At 29.4% G+C, this 23,381-nt stretch overlaps 1 protein-coding gene across 2 annotated transcripts in view; it reads right to left on the bottom strand.

Moving 5' to 3' along the window:
- LOC107444435 (neural cell adhesion molecule 2-like) overlaps positions 1-23,381 on the bottom strand; it is a 204,825-nt gene that overhangs the window by 77,707 nt on the left and 103,737 nt on the right. The window lies entirely within an intron of this gene.

Raw genomic sequence — 23,381 nt, 5'->3', positions numbered from 1 at the left:
TTCTGTTTTGAGTTACTTATTAAATATGTGGTAACAAGAACTGTAATTTTTGAAACCGGAGTTTCTGGTAAATTGTTACCATATGAACAGAAAGTTACCAAATGAATGGCTTATGAGCGAGTTTGTTTTTACAACCAGAATTAGTTCTTTTTTTTTTCGATTACCCGAAATATCATTATTCGAGGGTAATTTCTGCGGAAAATTTTTCTTCCTGCAAGGTTACAGTCAGTTTTACTTTAATACGGTTGAGCCCACTCCAAAATTTTTAATCATGTAAAATAATGTATGGTGATAATCTATCTAGTTTTATGTTAATAACTTTTAATTATAAGTCAGATATAAGTAAATAATAAATTTATAATTTGCTTTGGCATGATTAAGGAACAAGAATCAGTAAATAGTAACAATTTAAACTGCTATATAATTACTGTTAAAAATTCAAGCAATTTAATTAAAAAGCTATTTTGGTAAATAAGCTTACTGAAATAGTTTGGTATAAGAAAATCACGAAAATATGTTTTTTCTTAAAAATTAATTGCTCGTTAATGATTTCATTTTCATATTTTTGAAGAAAAATATTTCAGTCCTGCAATATTTTGATTGTATTTGTTTCGGAAAATTTTGTAAATATGAGCCTGGATTCACGAAAATTGTGGGAGAACCAATGAATAATTTATTTAAACGCTTGAATACCATTACCATTATTTAATTAGTTTACGAGCCTGAGAAGATTTTAAATGGAATCATGAATAAAATTTTCATTTTCAAGCAAGAAGTCTTGTGCTAATTTTATGCCTAAATGAGAAAATTTATATTCATGCCCTTCCATATCTCTCATAAAAATAATAAACTGCATTTTAACACATTTGAAATGCTTGCTTACTAGACAGCAAGAATGCTTGAATATATAAACTTAGAAAAATCGTGTTTGTATACGTAATACCTCCTAAATTTGTATTTTGTGTTTTGCTACTTTTTGTATATAACATTTCTTTTTAAGATTTGCACTTATAGAACACTCATAGATTCTAAAATCCGTTTTTATTTATACATAAAAATGTTGAAATTTGTAATGAATAAAAAGTAACATAATGCTGATTTTTCAAAAAACTTCAACATTATATTTAATTTTTTTCTTTTTTTGGTCTTTAGGAAAATATCTTATCAAAGAAAGATGTGTACAAATCATTCGTCACTCTTTTTATTTCATAAGATATTTTCTAGCATTGTTCCGGAGGCAAGTGCATAATCTGCATTAATATGTTAATTTTATTTAGTTTACTTCTTTTATCTTTCTTGTTTTGGCAACATTATTAGACATCGTTTTGTATTTGTTGACAGTTCGTATGATTAAAGCTATGTTCTATTTTAGATTTAAAGAGTGTTGCATGTAATTAAGAACACAGACGTTTATGTGCAATACATTTCATTTCTGGTGCCGAAACAAATCGGCTTAAAAATACGAATCGTATGAACAATTTACGGTGTTACGAACACATTTGAAAACAAACGGAACTTACAGCATTATTCTTACGCAATGGTGAAACAAAACGAAAGTGACCTTGGCGACAGTCTAACGTAACGTTTCTGAAAAGAAAAAAAAAGTTCGAGGTAATGTGACTCGATTTATTTCTCAATTAAATTCTGATTTTTCTTTAGAAACTGACTGTTCCAATGAAAATATCGAACATATTAGTCATCGGCTTTCTGATTGCTTGTTAAAATTGACGAAATTCGATAATCTTATTCATAGCCATTAACTGACGCTAATTATGAAAATGATATTGTTCAATGTGAAGAATATGTGGATAATGTCGAACTCGCTATTCTCAAAGCAAAAAAATAATAATAATTTGTAAAAATATTTCGGGATCAATTGATTAAACTCGTCGGCTTCAGTTGAAACACCTATTTCACAAGTAACAACTGAAGTACCTACTACTCAAGTAGCCATTATGGCACCATTTTAGTCATCTGTTGAGGATATTGTTATAATGTTACTTTATCAGCAATTGATAAACACATGTTCTTGCGGGGATATTTAGAAAATGAGTCAAGGCGTTTAGTTGAAGGAATTAGTATCTGTACCGACACGTATGAAACTACGGAAAATACATCAAAATCTACATGGAGATAAAAAAACAGAAAAATTCAAGTACATTTAAGTCTAAATGTACTTGAATTTTTCTGTTTATTATATATTTTGCAATATTATATATTTTTTTGGAAAATATTTTGCCTATAAATAATCCCACTCTTATTGCTTTGAATGAAGTATTTATTGAATGCAATAGGAGACTACAAGCTTTAACCACTTTAGTAGAGGATATTAACGCACACAGGTGTGTTTTGGATCCTAAATTTTTACGTGCTATTCCCGACGATGTCTGTCGCCAGTAGATTACTTACACAAAGAAGGAGAAAATATCAGAAGGCGATAAGAAGAAACTAACACAATACTTAACAAATGAAGTTGAAGGTGCTTTCACATTATTAAAAATTCGAGTTGAGCAAAACTTTGATTATAATTTTAAACCCTCTACAGCTGCATTGCATGTTAATTTCTGAAAGCACTGTTAATTTAAAAGGCAATCTTCATTCTGTCTATTTTGTGATACTGCTGGACATTAGGCTCAAGACTCTAATACTATAACTGATATTGATACTCGAATCCCAGACTTCAGACAGAGAAACTTCTTGTAGATGCTTTTTGTGTACTAACCATGGCCATAACATTAAAAAATTGTTTACGTAGAGATAAAGAGTTTTGTATAAAATGCAGAAAATGCACTAAGTATTTATTTGTAAGAGTAACGTTTCAGTTCAATCTAGACACTCCACTTTTGCAGATAATATAGAAATTTATGCATGGAATTTTACCCATTTACAAACTACTCGAGTGCATGTAACTGAACCAACTGGTATTACTAAGCTTACAAGATGTATTTTAGATTGTGATACCCAATCCAGTTTCATTCATTTCCACCTTGTAGACTACTTAAAACTAGATGTCATTAGCTCTGATACTATTGAAGTTCATGTGAACTGAAGTTCATGATACTACTGAAGTTCATGAAGTTTATATTTTTACCTAATACCCACCCATATGCTCTATTGGAGATTGTTTCTACCTCTCACAGGAAAAAATTCAAATTTGCTGATCCTTGCGATATGAGGCAGTGTCTATAGGAGTTTTGATTGATGCTGACTTTAGCTGGTTTGTGGTGAACTTGGAGATTCCCTTTAGACTATAAAAATATTTTTATATAGTCTATATAAATATTTATATAAATATTTTTATATTTGAATAAATAAAAAATATACGAGAAAAAAAAATTTAATCTAAGGGCCCTAAAAACTTGAATGGCCTAAGGCCCCGCATACGCTTAATCCGGTCCTGTGTACAAACAGCAACATGATTCATGGGATGCCCGCTGGAGAAAATGGTCTAAAGACTATTATTCCATCAAGTTAGTAGCATTCAAAAATCATCTCATGTTCGTGTTGGAAATATAGTGTTGCTTCAGGAAGATATAAGACCAAGGTATGTGTGGAAACGAGCACTGGTCACTGGATTCATCAAAGGACGCGATGGAAAAGTCCGCACTTGTAATTTCTGATAGCAAAGAGATATCTCGACCAGTTTAACTGGTCATCCCTCTCGAGCTTGAGCAGGGTGGGGTGGATGTTCCTGAGGCAAGCGCGTAACCTGCATTAATATGTTTATTTTATTTAGTTTACTTCATTTACCTTTCTTGTTTCAACATCACCATTAGATATCGTTGGCAGTTTGTATGTCCTAAGTTTCGTTCTATGTTAGATTTAAAGAGTGTTGTAAGTATTTAAGAACACATATGCTTATGTACAATACAAACATTGGTAAGGCAAGAGTATAATAAAAAAAATTGGATGCTTAAATAGCATTTCATTAACCTTAATGATAAAACATATTAAGGAAATATTTTTTTCTATCCTTTCGATATCCTCAAACGTAATTTCGTATCCGCAAACGTTTAATGCAAGATTACTTTGCTTTCTAGCAAAGCTACTGTTTTACTCCATATTACTTAATTCCACAATAATTGGTGTGAAATTTGTAAAAAAAGTATAGCTGTTTTATTAAACTAATTTAAATTCCTCTTCAAGACCCCCTTTTTTGAAATTTATATTAAGTAACTTTAGAGCAAAAATGATTTTCTTAATTTCAAAATAAAAAAATAAATAATACGATATGCATATTAGAGCTATAATTAGTTCTATAAAATAATTCCTTATCCAGCTGGTACAGAAGTTATACTTTGAAGGTATACTGATGACATAGGAATTTAAACAGGATTTTATCTAAAGTCTATTTACTCTCTCAGTAAATCTGAATCAAATATGTGTTCCACATAAGTTTTCAAAGAAATGGATATACTCAATTGAATTACAGCGCAAATCCTATAATCTCTCGAAAAATAGATAATATCCTATATATCTCTGTAAGCCGGTAGACTTTTCATTTTGAATCTAAGTTTGTCTGAAGAATTGTCTAGGATTACATTTTATTTACCAAAAGTATCTCAGAACTGAAGATGTTTTTATTTTTTATTAAATTAGCATGCATTATTACAAATAATGATGAGGATCAGGAATATTTGTTTTCTGTTATAAATAAATATTTATTCAGTTGAATAATCCTTTTAAAACTATCAAATAATATTCATGATTTCACATCAGGAAATGTCTCATTTTAAACTAACATCTGGTAATAATATCTAAATCGATTAAGAAAGATTTATGTTTATTTATTTGTTTTCAGATCAAGCCGAAAGGTTTAAGTGTCATAGTTTTTGCAATTAAAATTACAATAGATAATTCTTTTTATTTTTATTTTATTACATTACAGACTATAATGAAGGCCGTAAATGCAAACTACAATTTTAATGTAACTGATTAAATTTTTATTGAGGTGCATATTTGAATAAATTTCTGTTATGGTGAATTTATGTATGTTATAAGGGATATTGTATTTTTTTAAGAAAATCTTATGAACGTATGTATTCAATAATATTAATATCTGCATGGAAGTAAAAATTAAATTACAAAAATTGAATTTTTTATTAGAATGAAAAAATATATTGTGCTTTTGAACTGTGAGCTTATTACTGAAATCCATTTTTTAATTTTAATTTATTGGGTGTAAAATATATGTGAGTTTAATTTAAAGTTAAATTCTTATTAATTAATTCAACTGAACACTGTTTTTTTATTATATCTAGGTTCTCGTTTAAAATAGTATTTTTGTTTTGTTTTATTAATCAATTAAAACATTTTTTGTTAAATTTTTGTTTGTAATTTATAGAGTGTATATCTTTGTTTAATTTTTTCCATAGTAGATTTCGTCATCATTTTCATTGCTTTCTTAGACTCACTGAAAATTATGATTGAAAAGCTTAGATAGGGTTGTTAAAATTAAAACGGACTGTGCCCATAAACGCGTAGTTCTTGGTCAACACTATGAATCTTAATAAAACTCTAAATATTTGTTGCTTAGTGCATCATAAGCCTCAGGTTTCCGTTGAAAAAAAAAACTCCTTTAGAATTAAAAATTTTTTTTAAATTTCCAATGACAGATTATAGACAGTAACAGCATACATAAACATCTAAAAATAAGAACAGAAACAAAAGAGGCTGCAACAGAATCTATTAATCACAACATGTCTCTAGCTTCCCAATAGCGTTCAGTGATAGAATTCCTGCAAAGTGCAGAGCAGCGGAGAAGGTGCGTGGAGTCCATGTCCTCACCAGAACTGCAAAGAGTGCATACCGGAGAAGGAACGATACCAAATCTAGACCGATGTTTCCGCAGACAGTCATGACCGGTGGCCAAACGGAATTCAGCCACCGCTCTTCGTCTTGGGCCATTTCGCAAATTTAGGATGGTAGCCCTCCAAGACTTAGTAGAAGTACGGTCGATAAGTTCTTCATGAGCACATGTCTTAAAGGTCCTCTTAATAATCTTTAGAATTAAACATTTTTAAAATAAAAACTAATACATAAAAAAAAAACATCAGGTGATGTTATAACACAGCAAAAAAATAACCGAGAAAATTCAAAGAATTACAGAATATTTGGTCTATAACATGTCGGTTAGCATTATGTATGCATCATTTGCATATGGTTTGAACAGAACCGTGCTATCTATAGGTCAAATTTCAAACTGATCTTTAGATAAAACAGATTTTTAACTCCACAATCGGCATAGCATATGTTTGATGCGTCGTTTGAATCAGTTCAGTAGAACCGGAGATGGAAACCTCTGAACATTGTCAGTTCAGATCTAACCACTTTGCACGAGTTATAGATAGGAAAAAGTGTAAATAGCTACTAGAGACTCGTTTTTTGAAATAAAAATTATTGCTCCCATGCTCGATATTTTCTCATACAATGAAACGAGTGACTGTCACAGTTATATTGGTAATTTTAGCTAATTTCATACTATAAGTTTTATAGGCTTCTAAAACTGTACATATTGTTGTTTTTTAATAGTTACAATACATGTTTGCATATCGAGAATTCTTGTAATTGAATCACATTCGAATCTTGGTATAAGAAACTATTATTAAAAGTGACAGATTTTTTTTAAATATTTCATTTGAAAAAATAAAACGTAATTTATATTGTGAATTTCTCGTGATGCTGTGAACTCGTTTATAACTCGTTATTAGGAAAATCATTTATACGCACTATATTATGCATTCTATGAATTATAAGAAGAAAAAAATCTGTTTCTGAAATTTTTCTTCACTTTTTACAAACAGCTTAATACCAAGCTAGTAAAGATGCACAAAATACTTTCAAAAGTATGTATAAAAATAAGTTTGTAACTTTAAACATATAAATAATCCATTACTTCAAACTGTTTCTCTCAAAATAAAAAATAAAAATATGGCGTAAGTTTTGACTGCCAAGTAAACCTTTAATCCTGAAATTTAGCCTAAATAGGAGAATATTTTACATCATTTATGACTTACATTTAATTTTCAATTTTGAAAACATCCTTTTTCTTAAAAAAAAAACAAGTTTTATTTCAAATATAATAATAATAATAAAGATTTTATCAAACATCGGTATTATACGTCGCCACAATTTTCCTGGCTTTCTTCTTCACCTTTTATTTTCATTTGAAGTATATTATACTTTTTTGTACATGAAATTTTCTGTCAAATTTCAATTATTTATCATGTATACTATCTTGAAAAATACAGATACCTTTGGATAAAATCATATTATCTTTTAAAAAAAAGAAACTTTGGATTGCCTAGTGAATGCGACTTGCTTTGTAAAGATCCTCATTACACATTTGTTATTTAAATTTTGTGTAACAAATAATAAAATTTTTCTCAAAATATCTTTATTAAAATCACGATGCTGTATTTGCAAACAATATAATCAGTGCATTAGAATATGTTTTATACTCTTTATATTTAAAACGCACAATATGAGATGTTTCCAATAAAATAATTCTACACATTCTGTTATTTCCCGATATAAAATATTGTATCAGTTTCGAATCGCATTAGCTTTCTTTTTCCATTTTAAAAGAATTTTATTTAGGAATTTCTTGAGGCTCTGCTTGCTTTTAAATAATTTATATCGCCGAATTTACTCCAGATATAAATTATATTAAACATAAACCTCGACGCTTTCCCGACTAGCAAGAGTAGTTGAATTTGAGCTGGGGTGAAATCTTAATGACAATACAAGATTTCCTGATCAATACAATCAAACTTTGTACCGAAATAATTTTATCATAAAAAAACTTCGTCCATTTTACCATTGCAACAAAGTTTAGGACCCATAACTAAGAAGTAGAAAAAAAACTAAAATAACTAAAAAACTAAATTTTAGAAAATGCGTATTTTAGATGGACTCTGGTTTTTAAAATTACATTTCTTCTTACCACTCATTTACTAATAAATACAAAACTGAAAAGTAAATTTAACTGAATAATGGTTTTTATACCATACTCTAATGCAAAATGATTAATCTTCCCCATATTATCAAACTATGTTTTTTGTTAATTTTACTAAAATCATTACCGAACCGCTTCACTAAAAATTACTCAGTTCTTTGGTGTTCCCATAGAGCCAAAATCATGGCAAATTTTACCATATTTTGGTAGTTCTGACCATGCTTTTTTTAAGAAGACCGCGTCGGTTTTCAATAAACTTCCACCTTTATCAAAAGTTCCCTATACTGCTTTCGAAAGTAACGCGCCTTATTCTATATTTCCGTTTTGTGTATGCAAGTAAAAGTATGCAAATAAAATTGCCATTTTTGAGAGAAAAGTTTTGAGGGCCATCCTTGGTGGGATAAAAATAAATAATTCCTGGAGAAGACGATATAATACTGAACTGTATAAAATCTACAGAGAGCCAGATATTGTGAAATTCATTAAAATACATCGAATGAACTGGGCAGCTCACATTTTCAGAAGGAATGATGACTCAAATTTAAAAAAAAAATCCTGTTACACAAACCCCTAACGAACAGGAAAAGAGGTAGACCCAGGATGAGATGGTTGGATTTAGTTGAGACTGATTTCCTTACTCTAAAGGAGAAAAACTGGCGAACAAGTGTCAAAAGTAGAGAGAAGTGGATTCGAATTCAAAGGAAGGCACTGGCCCACCCTGGGCTGTCTAGCCAGATATGATGATGATGATGTATGCAAGAATAAAATCATTTTATTCTATTTTAGATCATTTAAAAACATCTATTTTTTTAATAAGAAATACTTTAATTCTTTACATTTTTGTGATAAAAATATTTGCAATGAAATATTTTTAACCGAATTAAATTATTTTTTCCAAATAAAAACCTACTGAAAACGTACATTTACGTACATGAACAAAATAATACTATACAAAATAATATGTGTGTTTTATACTCTTTATATTTAAAACACACAAAGTAGAATGTTTCCAGCAACATTACTATGCGAATCCCATAATCTCTCGATAAATAACGTCGTATCTGTTTTGATGTAAGACAACTTTCTCTTTTCGTTTTAGATGAAATTTTATCTAGGGAATTTTCTGGGATTCAATTTGATTTAGAAGAAGGAGGGGCAATTGATATCGGTAGAGATCTAGGGAAAGGAAGATTTGGCAGTAAATGCCTAAGTCTCAGTACATCCCTAATGCCCCAGTTAAAACTGGATAGTTTGCATAGCAGAAAAGAAGATTTCCATTTTGATGGCCTATTTAAAGAAATGACTGTACTTACTACGAATATTGACTTATTTTTCCCGCTCGACCTTTAGGTGTTTCAAAAAGAAATCGTAATAATATTTTCTATTTAAGCGCAAAAAGGTAATAAACCTTATGTACTTATTTTCGTTTTGAGATAAAATGGCATTTATAGAAAAACCAATATTTGGAAGAAAAAAAAACATAATTTTTGTATGTCTTTTACGAATAAAAATTGATCTTGTTTCGGGATTTGTTGAAATGACTATTGAACATTTTCTGATTAAAATGTTTGCCTATGTTCAGAGAGATATTTTTAATAAATTGTGGAGTTTATAGTTATTATTATTTTACCTCAGATTACTTAGCTCTCTTTCATGTCTATATTTTTTTTTACTTTACGGGTCAACATCTTTGGGTGAAAATTTTGACCACTATCTACTAGCTAGAGCACTCTTCTACAAGATACAATAGAAATTTTAATCATTTCAAAGAAAAAAAGGAAAAATCGAACCAGCGTAAAAAAACAGCACAACAGAATGTATCCACAAAATAAAATACAAAAATGGCAATATTTCCCTGTCAACATTGCAGCATCAGTAGGGGGATGACTATGCAGTCAGTGCAGTGGAATCATCTGAGCCTGACGTAAAAAACCCCCACAAATAACCATACCCCCCCCACTGTCCCGATAAACAGTAGTAAACAAGAAATAGTAGCATTTCAGATGAAGATTATATAGTAATTTCCCAAAAATCGAAATGATGTAAATATATCCGACTGAAAAGAAACTCGATCTTTTGGATCAGAGTCAAAATTTTCACGTTCGAGTATTGAATAATGTTGCTAGCCGAAATTGTTTACCACAAAACTACGAATTAAATATCTAAAGTAGTAGATGAGGAAAAGTTGGAAGTAATTTTAAAAAATAAAACCAATCGTAAATATAGACAACACTTAATTATGCTTCAAGATGAATTTAGTTCCAACTCAACCCTCAATGCTAGGATGGCCGTACCATAACATGAAGCTAAGCAGTATTTCGACTTGGAAAGCAATTAATTCTCTACTAAATCAAGTATACCTCCACAAATCCAATCGGAATACCATGATTCAAGAGAAGTTTGCGTAGAAAATTACCATTATTTACAATAAGCCTTTCATAATTACAAATAAACTTAATGCGATTAATTTGAGATAAAATAACGTTTCTATAAGCACTTATAGTTTCCATACAGTGGTCGAAAAACTTACTTACTAACTACTGATAATTAAGACAATAGTTCAAAATATGACCTAGACATAGTAGACTAAGGCCTGGTTTCTTAGGACAGGACGCCGTCAGCTGGAAAGCAGCGCTAGCCTCTGATTTGTCCATTTGTGAGTTTGATAGTATGCGTTCGATGACGTATACTATCAAACTCACAAATGGACAAATCAGAGGCTAGCGCTGCTTTCCAGCTGACGGCGTCCTGTCCTAAGAAACCAGGCCTTTAAGGCCTGGTTTCTTAGGTTTCTAAGGTTTCTACTGGTTTCTAAGAAACCAGGCCTTAGGAAAATTATTCTAAACGACGTGAAACTCTCAAGTGGCTTGCATGTTTTTTAAAATATTTGTGAAATTACTGCCCTTATTACTTGGATAGTTTTCTAGTAATCATTCATCACTCCAATTAAGCTATGCCAAATCATTCATGTGCTTTTTAAACTACCAATCAGTGCTTTATGCATCAGATAGTCCTTAATTGATATAATTAAGTCTTTAAAATAAAAAAACAACATGCTTTTAAGATCACACGGGGCAGAATAAAACTTCTGATGGCTTCTTCTTAGGAGGTGATGAAAACCAACTAGTGGCTGTTTTGTTCTTACTTTGTCGTAACGCGTATATACTGTACGCATATGTTGAGGTCTAGATAACGTTGGAACTTTCCATCTTAAGACATGGTGAGTGCTATTGTATATTATTTGTATTCCTATTTTCGTTTATTTTAGCACGGCTTGTGCTCCGGTAAAATAATCTGTAATACAATATTCACCTATATTGTTGTATGTAATTACAATAATTAAAAAAGTGGAGAAAAAAATACTCTAACTCTAATATGCAAACTTACAACAATATTCTTCAATTAAAAATGATTTGTCTTGGAATGGCATACATTTCTTATGAGAGTCCAATTAACCCCCCCCCCCCACCTCATGGCGGTTTTAGGTGAAAATAAAATCCAGCTATTAAGAAATAAAAGACATTGAAAATTACAAAGAAAATTTGTTCCCTTCTATTGAACTAACAATAATGTTTTAAAGGAGTACATGCACATTTGAAGGTGTGTCCGAGGTGATCGATAAACTATTATTCATAATGACTAGTTATAGCATTAGTAATCCGCAATTCTTATCAACGCTCTGCCACAGGGGTATTCTCATTGCGTCTCATTGAGTCGGTGCTTCGAAAATTTTTATCGAACAGGTTTGAAAAATTAGTTATGTTTTAACTTTATTTCTTTATAAACTAACGTTAAAAGTAGTTACAAACTACAAATAAAAATTCAATCGCTACCAGCTACAGATTTTTTTGTACAGCACCACTCGCTGCATTACTTTTAATTAAAAGTATATAAGTAGACACTGCACTACAAACTACCAAAAAAAAAAACCAATTTCTACTACAGTAGCTTTGTTACTTGAATCGTGTTAATACCGACCACTGCTCATAGAAATATAATTTTCATAGTAAATTGTTTTGGGTATATAGTGTTTGAAGTATCAATAAAGATTATATAATTGAATAAAGCCATCAAAGTAGTGGGAAAAAAAGGTTACATGGAATTCTTGTAAAAATAGAACCTTGTGATATGCCAAAAATCTGTACAAAGAAGACTTCACCATTAAGCTGCTATTGTTATAACTACAAATTAAATTGTGCAAGTTTAAGTCTTAGAAGTTTCTGGGTAAAATTGGTTAAATAGCTCTATTTATTTAAATGTTGTTTTACCATATTCAACCAAAACAGTAAAGAAACTATAAAAAAGATGATATTCAAACTGTTAAGTGTAAGAAAAAAAAACACTTATCGACTATTTTTACCTAATACGATTTAGCAACCAAAATTCTTTAATGCTGGATACCACTATATCTGAGACATCCAGTTGGTCAATCTCATGAACAGCGGGGGAACGAATCCCAGCGTGGATTACAGCAATATTTCTTCAATTTCCTCAATAAATAAAGAGTTTTTAGTGTTCTGCACTCTTCAATCATTGACTCCAGACTATTCGAATACCAAACTATCATTCACGATTAAATGGCACAACACTCGCAGTGCTCCAATGTCCGTTTAAGTTTAATCGTTCAGAATCTATGCTAGTTGTAAACCATAGCAAAACCGTACAGTTCTGAATTCGCGGTTTTTTTATCGTACCAGTTGTAAATCGTTTCAAAATTATAAAAATGTTGCTAACCGTAAACTTTATAGCCCATCGGATGGGACAAACTGCTACCGGTTATTTTACCATAATAAAGAACAGAAAAATCAAACTAGTGTATAATATTAGCAGCTTTGCTTGTTGTGGCTTAGAAGCTTATATATAATGGTATATGGTTATTAAGTATTTTATGTATAAATACTGAAAATCCTAAGAAAAAAGGAATTGAAAATTTTCTGGAAATTTACTTAAAAAAAAATACTACAGTTTAAATAGTATCTTTATATGTAAGTGTAAAAAAAGCGTTAAAATATGTGGATAAATGTTAATTTTTTTGATAGAAAGATCGGTTACTTTTTGTAAGGTTGAAAGTTAGAAGAGCATATTATTACACGCAACTCCACTACTTTTGCAGTACATAATGAGAAAAATTCTTTCTTCGTTTATGGAATTGGAATTTTATATCCTATGGTTAGTCTATTAATCTTCATGACAATTTTTGTATGCATCACACCTGTATTCAAAAAAGAAAAGAGGTTTTTGGCACTTTCAAATGGAGAAGTGTCACGCAAAAAGAGCATTGCTCTTATTTTGCTTCTTTTAAGGGATTCGTAAGTAATTTCGCTTAACGAAAAATACATATTTAAAACTGCTTTGGCTGAGTCTTGCTGTTTTTAAAATTAGAACAGCTTGAACTTTTCTTATATCGTTTTTACGTGTTTCTCTTCATTTCTTATAGCGTGCATCTTTTTCCACGTAAAGTGTTTCTGAAAAATGTGGAGAGAAAAACAAGAAGCTCCGTTGAGTTATATAAGTTCTTGTACAAACACTTATAACCGAAGAGCATTACGGAAATTAACAGTAATTCCCTTTTCTCTATAAATTTTTCTAAAGGGACTTTTTACTTCATTTTCAAATATTTTAAAGTATTACTATTTATTTTAAATTTAAGTAGTTGCACGCTCGTCATGATGGTTAAATTCTTTCCATACCACGTTTAGCCAGGGTTTGATTACCTTAACTGTGTCTGGTAAAGCCTTAATATCTTTGAGCTGGAAAGTAAATTTCAGAAATTTACTATTTTTCTATAAATTACAGATTATATCTGTGAAATTATAAAATCTCATTCAAGATTTGGTCTGAATTTTTGCAGAAAATTTCTGTTTTTAACTTGATGTAATCTTGCCCGAGACTCCTGGTAAATAATTTCCAGTAGTGTACTTTAACCAAAAATGTTATTACAGTGCTGCTAGATTTCAAAATACAATTTTATTCCTGTATACTCTATTTTAACCTATATTTTATTTTATAAACATAGCTTTTTCGAATATTAAAACCTTAAAAATATTGAAATAAGGATATTAAAAACCCTTTCATTTTTATTGATTTTTATTTCTTATTGCGTACTTAATTCTACGCATATTTTAGAAATAAATTTTTAATTCAAATTTAAAATATATTTTAATTGCAAGCTTTGACTTTGGAAAATTATTAAAATTTCTTTTAAAATTTTGTTTTTTACTCTTTTTTTTATGTTCCATTCTTGCAATTCCCACTGTATTCCGGAAATAAAATTCTACTTTCGTCTTGGAAAATAAATTTGATTTACATAATAGGAGATATTTGATGCCTTTTTCAACTAGACAATATTTGCTGGCTCACAATATTTTCGAACAATTCCTGTTTTTTAAGATGCAAAAATCTTGAGAAACAAAGTTTAAAAGCATGCAGAAATTCCCTAATTGTATTTTATTCCTCGTTGGAAGATGTAACGGCTTTTTCTTCCCAGTTTAAACTAAAAATATTTCAAAAAAATATATGAAAATCAATCACATATATATTAAATTAATGATTCTGTGCTACAATTTATGAAATATTTTTAACGCAAAATATTTTTCAGTTAGAGATAGCAACCCCTTTTCTGATTCTGATGAACGTCATAGCAAACCACTTCTAACCGGTTCATGTGCTGAAGAAGAAAATATTATAACAACGGTCAGAATATTGTTAAATTTACCATACTTCTGACTCTATGGAAACACCAAAATGCTTGGCAATTTTTACTGAAGTGATTTGATAATGATTTTTATACAATTAGCAATAAAATAGGATTCTATAATCTGTGATAAAATCTGGTAAATGCGGTAAATTTTAGTAATAATATCTAATACTATAGAGCATGTCATAAAAACAATTTATTCGGTCAAATTTACTTTCCAGTTTTATGGATTTCACTAAATGTGTGGTAATAAGAATTCTAATATGAAAGTCAGAATTTCTGGTAAAACTTTGCCATACAAACGAAAAAAAAATACTAAATAAATGGTTTAAAGAATTCATAATTTGGTCGTTTTATTACTACTATATAGTGCGGTAATTATGCTAAAAATTTATTCCTGTGCTTATTTCTTAATATATATACTGATATATTTACTTATTTCTAAACAAAATTAAACCAAAATTTTCATTAATCTAATTTTATAAGTACTGCAGCCTCGATATAAAATCCGTTCTTTATATAAATAGTATGAATTATCCACCACTTATTTTTATACATATTATCTAATGTAAAATAAACAAAGCTATTCTGCGGATCACGTAAAGTACAGAAATAATATTTTGTTTTTATTTTACTTATTAAAGTTATTACATAATTTTACGAGTCTGGAAACTAAAAGACAAATGATTATATTTATTGTGCTTAATATTAACACATATTTTGGGGAAAACAAAATTCTTTTGGAATCTTTTTCTTATAATTTCTTGATCTCTTAACAAACAATTTATCTGAAAACAGTAAAAAATGCATGCATTTACTTTTGACGAAGTTATCCTAAGGAAACTTGCAGTCTATCTGCTGCTCTTGTAAATACAAACTAACCCTGGATCATTGTGAATCGTTAATTCCACTGTCACCAAATGTGGTCACGCAATGATGTAATAAATTCTAAGAAACCGTTAAAAATTGTTTGTTCAAATTTCAGTCCTTATCTTCATTTTTATTTGTTCACTTGTGTTATCGTATATTTCAGAAACAAAATTTCATTCAGTTATTAAACTTTAATTTTATTTTTGCAAGAAAAGATAAAGCGTGATTTTTGAACTGAGAACGGAAAACTGATTTTAGATTGTATAGCATGTAGGAACAGAATAAAAAGTACTAAAAAAATTACATAATTTTGAATTTCTGAACATGTAACAGTAAAACTTTTTAAATGTTTAAAATTTGGATAATGTAAAAAAAAAACTATTTCTTAATGGAAGCAAAATTCATTTGAAGAAATAAGCTTCCCTTTATTTTCTAAATCTAATGAATAATTTATTTACAAAATCAAAAGTTGCATGCTTTTAACTTTGATGAAACTCATTCTTAATACAGTCAACATAAATCTGTTGAACTCGTATATACAAGTAATCCCCGAGTGATTAATTCCAAAGTTATCAAATGTGGTCACACAATACTGTAAAAATTTGTAAGAAACTGTAATAAATTGGTTATCCAATATTTATCTATTTTTCATCATTTTTTTGTTTACTTGTTTCAGTGTGAATTTTATAAACAAAATTTTAATAGGTTTTTAAACTTATTTTTTATTTTTACAACAAAGGATGTGACATGATTATTGAACTGAGAATAGACAAAAACTTATTTTGATTTATATGGCATGTACTTTTAGCTCTGCTTAGAATTGGTAATACAATAAAATATTCCAAAAAATATATACATAGTTTCGAGTTTCTGAAAACATAACAATGAAACGTTCAAATTTCGGATAGGTAAAAAAATTACTTCTAAAGGAAGGAAAAATTTATTTGAAATATTATTTCCATTATTCATACACTTAGTGAACAATTTATATACAGGCAGCAAAAGTAATACGCCTTTAACTTAGATGAAGTAAGCCTAAACGAAACTCACTCTCAATACAGTCAGCATAAATCTGTTGAACTTCTAAATCCAAATAATCCCTGGATCGCTGATTCCACAGTCACCAAATGAGGTCACGCGATGCTCTAATAACTTGTAAGAAACTTTTATAAATCGTTTCTTCATTTTTGTTCTTTTTTTATATACTTGTGTTAGTGCTTATTTTAGGACCAAACTTTTAATTCAATTTTTTATCATGCATTCTATTTTTAGAAGAAAATTGTTGCTTGATTATAGAACTTAAAACGAATAAAAACAGATTTTGGATTGTATGGTATGTAGGGGCATCATTGATTAGTGTTGTAAAATTACATTCAATAAGGAATAATAAGAATATGTACACAATTTCAAGTTTCTGAAAACATAACAATCAAACTTTCAAATTTTAGATAATGAAAAAAAATTATTCCTGCAGGGAAGCAAAATTCATTTGAAGAAATAATATTTCCTTTATTTCATGCACTTAATGAACAATTTATATACAGGGAGCAAAAGTTACCCGCCTTTAACTTTGATGAAGTACGCCTAAACGAAACTCACTCTCAATACAGTCAACATAAATCTGTTGAACTTGTAAATCCAAATAATCCCTGGATCGTTAATTCCACTGCCTCCAAATGTGGTCACGCAATGCTGTAATAAAACCTAATGTTTTAGGTGAAGTAGAAGGCATACTATGCAGATTGAGTTGTACTCACATTTCGTCGGCAGTTAAGCAATTTTACTGCCTGAAGGGGCTATAAATACTGTTTATTTTTAGTAGGGAAAACTGTCTACTGCCATATATTGAAAGCGTCAATGAGGTGTCCGTTCTCTGCAGTTATGTGAAATTTATGTTGCAGTATTTTCCGTAGTATGTAAATCATATCTGCTGCAAAATATATAATCTTTTTTCTTTTTTCAAAATATTATTTTCATTTTTTTATTCTTTCAAAACAACGGGTGTAAAGAAAAGTTTAAAAAGCAAAGTTATCGAAAATAACTAGTTTACTAGTGAGAAGAATATTTTTTTAGAATCTTGTACATTTTGTATCGAAAGTGAAAAGTTTGACTTCAAGAAATACGAACAATTATTTAAGAAAACTATTAGACTTTGAATAATTATCTTGTGGAATGCTGAACGAAAATTAGAGATATTTCAGTTCTTAGTAATAAACGTATTCATTTCATTTAAGTACAATATAGTATAACATTCTTAAGATTGTTTTTCAAAGGCTTTGCTGTCATATAATGCTTTTATGCTGCACTGTTAGAATTTTCATCCTAAAATTACGGTAAAATAGCCGGCATCAGGTCTGTCCATTAAATTAACCGTAAAGTTTATGGTAAAAATTTTTTTTTTCATCTTTATGGTTTTGAAGCTGTTTACAACTTCTATGATTACGAAACTATTAATTCGATACGATACTTTTTTTACCGATTTACTTATAACATGGTCTCAAAACCGTAAAAAAATAATTGGACTTTGAAGCTAAGCTTTTCGTTAGGCAATGAGCATTGGAGTTAGGTTGTGGTTGAGTTGTGTTTTATCAAATGAACCACGCAATGTAGTTTAATGTTTGTGATTGTTTCTCCTATCGTGTCTGTTACTCAGCATTATGGTACTGAGATCTATACGAGAATGAGCGTATTGTATTCTAATTGTCCAAAGTCATATATTGGGAAGTCCATGACGCTAGAAACTCTTCATGTGCTGAAGGCGATGGGGGGGGTATTATGATTTTAACGCTGGGACTCGAACACCTGTTCTGTCGGAAATACATTTTATGTTTATCACCTGTTCTGTCGGAAATACATTTTATGTTTATCACCTGTTCTGTCGGAAATACATTTTATGTTTATCACCTGTTCTGTCGGAAATGCATTTTATGTTTATCACCTGTTCTGTCGGAAATACATTTTATGTTTATCACCTGTTCTGTCGGAAATACATTTTATGTTTATCACCTGTTCTGTCGGAAATACATTTTATGTTTATCACCTGTTCTGTCGGAAATACATTTCATGTTTATCAAGAACATTTTTATTTTATCGAAAATTAATTTCAAAAAACTAAAATGAAGGAGATTGAATAAAATGATGACAAAAACTTCCAAATGAATTATTTTGGAAAAGTTTTTGTTTAACATATAAATTAAAAAATTTCTGAAAATTAAATTCGTTACTTAATTTTAAATTTTATTAAACTGCTTATTTATTTGAAGAAGATGCAGGTATTTCTTTTTTGTGTGAGTTAGTCTGATCCAATATAACTTGCATTTTACTACTAACTCAAATCACATCTAAATTTTGAGAAGTTGGGTCAAAAATTTAAATTTTCTTCTGATTCATATTTTCAGCGTACTTCAAAGCGGGATTAACTTTCTAACTGGCCTAAAACTTAAATTTTATAGTTATGATACGGTTTTAGTACATTGCTCTATATCGTAGCATTTATAACTATTTCAATAGCTGATGCAGTCTTTCTGAAAAATATTTGAAGCGTCACTCTAAGGTTTTAACGGTATGAAAGCAATCATTTATACCCTGACTTACTCCCTTTTTCAGTGACTAAACAATTCGGATTAATTTTTTTCAGACATTCTAATATTTGACAGCTGCTTTTTTTTTTTTTTTACTCTCAAGATGTCAATATCACTTTCAGTAAAAAAAATGGATTTTTCATAAATCTTATTTGTCATTTAAAAAAAAAATTCTTTTACACATACTTTTCTCATGCAATATAGCCTCTTGAGCAACCAAATTGAGTTTCTGTATCTTGGTCAACTAAGCTACGTCAGGTTCTTTAAAATATTTTTTACAGTAATGAGCTTTTCTACTTCTCCAAAATCTATTCACTTGAATTCTACCCAGAATAATTAAAAGTTTTTTTTCTAAAAATTGCAAAGGCCTCATTATCAAGCGCAGTTTCTGTTAATATACACGTTGCAAAAGTAAGTGCAGCTCTAGTAATGATTCAGTAAATTAGTTATTCAGATGTTAGTTTGATGAGTGAATAGAAATCTACTAAGACTTTGAAGCATTTTGCACATGCAAATGATGCATCTTTACTCTTAATTTGGAAAAGACTTGTTTAGTGTGGGATATATCCTCCGTTTTGTATTATTCACATTTAGTCAAATCTTTATATCATGATTTGGCAAACAAAACTGGTATATGGCTATCAACGAAAAATCCATTGGATTTTAGTCATAAAATCCGACAAATATTGCGGAATTCATACCGTCGTACTACTTACCTAAATGCATTCTGAAGCAAAATACAATTTATTCATTGATTTATGTTTTTGTTTTAGTTGAAAATTCTATATTGACGTGAATTTTTCACGCATATATTATAGAAGAACATATCAAGGGCAAAATATTATGCTATGTACATCTACCAATGCCAAATTCTAAAATATGACAGCATCTAATAATGAAGAGCATTGCTAATTATTTAGTGAATATTTTACTAGTGATAAGCATCATACATTTTGCTTAAAGAACATCGTATAACCTCTGACAATATATGTACGTATATGCGAATATTTTTACAACCAATAAAATTCTTATGGTCAATTTTTAAGAGTGAATAACGTATAGACCTACAAATTAATCTTTTATGATTGATGTATTGCATGGTACGTTTTTAAAAAATCGGATATTACCTAATATCATATTATTTTCCTACATTTTTAAAAACTATGGATGATTCATAAACAGAGGATGTATTTGCTCATTCGATGATTCTGACTTATATCCAAGCTTATAAACACATTAGAAATGAAGTAATCACACATGAAATTATTTTAGCAAAATCTAGTCAACAATTCTTATTTTATGGGGAAAATTAAAAATAATCTTTATCACTAGAGAAATTTTTGTAGAGAGAAATTTAAGAGCTTTATTGCATTTATCAGAAAGATTTATTTCACATTTTTATTTCAAAGCTTTTCACTTCAGAAATATACTTTTTAATAGTAACTAAAATCATCTATGTCAAAAATATAGTTACAGTTGCGAATAATCTTAAAATATATTTTCCGATCGAAAAATTTTCTGAGAATTCAAGAATATTATTTTGGAGCAGATTCTTTTCACCGAAAAGCCTTTTTGAAAATTTTTCAAATTCTGAAATCCTAAGAAAAGCTTATAAATTTTCGTTTAATACTGCTGAATCGTAGATATTAAATTGCATGCCCCTTATGGTTATTTTTTCTCTTTCTACTTATTTCTTAACTGAAGCAATTAATTTTTATTTATTACAGGAAGGAAAAACTTCAATAAAAGTTTAACAACGTCTGAACAAAAAAATCAATATTTTGAAATATTGGCTTCTGTTGTATTTTAATGAAATGCATTTTTTCTTAAAAAGTATACTCATAATTTCAACACCAACAAAACTAAAACATTTAATTCCAGTAATTTGTTTCTCTTAGTTGTATTGCAAGATTACGCAATTTAAGTTATCTTGAAAATATTTAATGTATTTTTGAGGTTGTTTCGAGATTAATTTAAGTCGGCAACAAAGAAAATCCTTCAGAAATCAACCTCCCAAGGTTTATAATCAAGGGGTAGGAAGTTGTTTTTTTTCACACTTAGATTCTTTTGAGGTTGATTTAAATGCAGTTCACATCAGCATGCTAAAGGAGGTTGTTTTCAAGGTGTACAGGTTATTTGTTTTTATATTTCAAGTTGTTTTGGGTTGATTTAAATGTACTTCATAGCAACCTTGAAGGAGAGTAGATTTTCTAAAGATATACTGGTTATTTTTTTAAATTTTAGGCAAATGAAGTGATTTCAAGATATAGATATTTTCATCTGATTTCCACTAAAAGCGCCGAGGCTTTTATTGAGGTGTACAAAGTTCTTCCAGGCCACAGAAGGCGCCACTGAGAAACAAGAATCGCACGCTCTGCATTAAATTTGCTCGGTTTCACCAAGCAGGCTTACCCGTGTTTCAAGTGGCATTAGAATCAACCAACCAACCAAGTTCTTCTTTTTTACAACTAAGGATGTTAAATACGAAGTCATAAATATAAAGTTTTTCAAAATTCTAAGGTATCACTCGATATTTCATGAATATGTTGTCTCTAAGGCTCAGAAGCTCATAATATTCATTTCACCTTGTTGATCTGCAGAAAAACTTGGCTGATCCGATAACTTGATGAATTGAAGGTATATAGAATTTTAGCTAATTAATGTTCGCCTTATTTGCTTCTGTATTATTAAATTTCAAACGTCTGTCTTGTTAAAGTTTATCAAAAGACAAGTAATTTGTAGATTGTTCAGTTGTACTAGCTTGATTCTTTAGTCATCGAAAAAAGAACAAATGACATTATGTTAATAGAAGCATACATAAGCATTATTAATTTTCCAGCAAATACCTTATAACTTAACGTGTGCCTAGTGGGTATTGTGCAGATTATTTAAGAATTAAAACACTTTTCAACACTTCAAAAGATCTTCTATTCATTTAAACGCATGCAAAGCGGATAGCATGCAGATTACTTACAAGGGAAACTAGGGAAGTGTGACTCGCCAATTTTGAAATAAACTAGTGGGATATATGCTTTATGAGGGATAATTTTAGGGGGCAACATTCGTTTCGGCCCATAGAAGGTCCTATGAGAGATAAAAAATAATTCAATATATAGAAAAATCCGTTTTTTATTACTTCAATGCAGACTGTTAGTTATTGTAATTGTCGCATAATCCAATTAATTTGTAATTAATTGGATAATTAATTACTTTGCAAATTAATAAATTAATTAACATTCTTTTCGGTCCATAGAAGGTCCTGTGAGAGATAAAAAATAATTCAATATATAGAAAAATCCGTTTTTTATTACTTCAATGAAGACTATTAGTTATTGTAATTGTCTCATAATCCGATTAATTTGTAATTAATTTGATAATTAATTAATTTGCTAATTAATGAATTATTCAGAAAATTAATTATTAATTAATTGTTAATTAATTATTTGATTTCCAATTACACACTCCAGCTAATTTAGAAAGTTTTAAAAAAAAAAAAATTAAAGAAATTTGATATCACATTTTTTTTTTAATTAGCCTAATTGGTTTTTCTGAAGAACTACAGATATATAAAATTTTCGAAATCAATTTTGACAATAAATATGCTTTATATAGTACGTGAAAGTACCACAAAATTAATTGGAGTATGAGATAATTACAATAACTAATACTCTGCATTAAAGTAATAAAACACCGATTTTTCCATATTTTGAATATTTTTTATCTCTCACAGGACCTTCTATGGGCCGAAACGAATGTTTCCCTCTAAAATTATTCCTTATAAGGCATATATCCCACTAGTTTATTTCAAAATTGGCGAGTCACACTTCCCTAGTTTCTCTTGTTAGATAATTTAAGAAATAAAATATTTTTCGCACTTTAACAAATCACTCTAGTTAATCAGCACAATACTAGATACTGTGTAGAATAATTGATTTCTGCACTTTAATGGAAGCCAATACTGTTGAATAGGGTCAATATCTGCTGAGAAGTCAAGAACCGGACCTACAAACCTAGTGACGTGCTGCTATGGAGGTACGAAGCTGAAGCTTTTATTTCAAATGTCCCAATATTATATTACTTATTCGTTATATATTAGTTATTCGTTCGTGTCTTAATATTATATTACTTATTGTTTCGTTACACTGAGAATGTTATAAAACCATATTTTTTCGTTAAACTTACCAATTATCAATACCAAAGTGCATTGGTAAAAATTACAGAGCATTTTGGAGCTCTTATACAGCCAGAAACAGGAGTATATTTTATGAAAATCTGA

This window comes from Parasteatoda tepidariorum, chromosome 3, assembly GCF_982258835.1.
Source record: "Parasteatoda tepidariorum strain Cologne lab strain chromosome 3, Ptep-v5.0, whole genome shotgun sequence".
In the NCBI taxonomy this organism is placed as follows: Eukaryota; Metazoa; Arthropoda; class Arachnida; order Araneae; family Theridiidae; genus Parasteatoda; species Parasteatoda tepidariorum.
This window is presented reverse-complemented; position numbering and strand designations above follow the sequence as displayed.